At 34.4% G+C, this 1018-nt stretch overlaps 1 long non-coding RNA gene across 1 annotated transcript in view; it reads right to left on the bottom strand.

The window, feature by feature from the left end:
* Positions 1-69: 69 nt before the first annotated feature.
* The window catches only part of LOC106511887 (uncharacterized), a 3655-nt gene continuing 2706 nt past the window's right edge, over positions 70-1018 (bottom strand). Inside the window, exons 2-3 of the long non-coding RNA XR_001309565.1 lie at positions 741-818; positions 70-147 (exon numbers count right to left, since the gene is read on the bottom strand). This is a non-coding gene — a long non-coding RNA (uncharacterized LOC106511887). The remainder of the gene's footprint in view (positions 148-740; positions 819-1018) is intronic.

Raw genomic sequence — 1018 nt, 5'->3', positions numbered from 1 at the left:
GGGTATTTTACTTAAGCACCCTACACAACAGTGACCTGTTTTAAATTGGAAATATAAATGTGTATTAACCTTTTGGATGGATGAAGTGGATGTCAAACTCGTTTTTGGGTCCTCTGAAAATGGAGTCGAGAGCTCTACACCTGGTTTCTACAACAAAACACACAAATAATGTTAAAATAACTCTGTCATAAATTAACCATCTTCCTAGTTTAACAAGGGTTAAGGCTCATTATATCAAACCTTCTAGAAAGACGTAACACGGCAGTGTGTCTCGGTCTGTACAATATGAGGACATTTTGACACACACACACTACCATTTATTCAAACCATATGAGGACATGACGACCTAACACATATTCAATCTGTCTTCCAGACGTAAAATCTTCTTTTACTCTCAAGTAAAGTTCTGATTCCCACTTTAATGTAAATAGATCAATTTTCCAGTTAAGTAATTGATATACATGCTTCTCCAAGAGGTCACATGTATGAAACGTGTCAAATAAAAGAAATTATAATAGATAATGACAGTTTAAGATTATTCTGAAGTATAAAAGGTGTATTACTCCTCTGAATTGGTGAAACCAAAGTACTTTTACAAAAGTATTCTGAAACCAGTCATAGAAATTGTGACATTTCTAAACTTTTACCCAAATTGATTTATAAAAGTGTATTTTACTTAAGCACAGGACACAACAGAGACATTTATTTGTATTTAATTGGAATTAGAAATGTGTATTAACCTTTTGGATGGATGAAGTGGATGTCCCACTCATTTCTGGTTCCTCTGAAGATGGAGTTGAGACCTTTACACCTGGTTTCTACAACAAAACACACAAATAATGTTAAATTAACTCTGTCATAAACTATTCATCTTCCTAGTTTAACAAGGGTCAAGGCTTATTACATTCAACCTTCTAGAAAGACTTAAACACAGCAGTGTATCTCGGTCTGTACAATATGAGGACATTGTGACACACACACACACACACACACTACCATTCATTCAGACCATATGAGG

Source organism: Austrofundulus limnaeus, unplaced genomic scaffold, assembly GCF_001266775.1.
Source record: "Austrofundulus limnaeus strain Quisiro unplaced genomic scaffold, Austrofundulus_limnaeus-1.0 Scaffold3466, whole genome shotgun sequence".
NCBI lineage: Eukaryota > Metazoa > Chordata > Actinopteri > Cyprinodontiformes > Rivulidae > Austrofundulus > Austrofundulus limnaeus.
The sequence above is the reverse complement of the archived record's forward strand: the minus strand, read 5'-3'. Positions and strand labels throughout refer to the sequence as shown.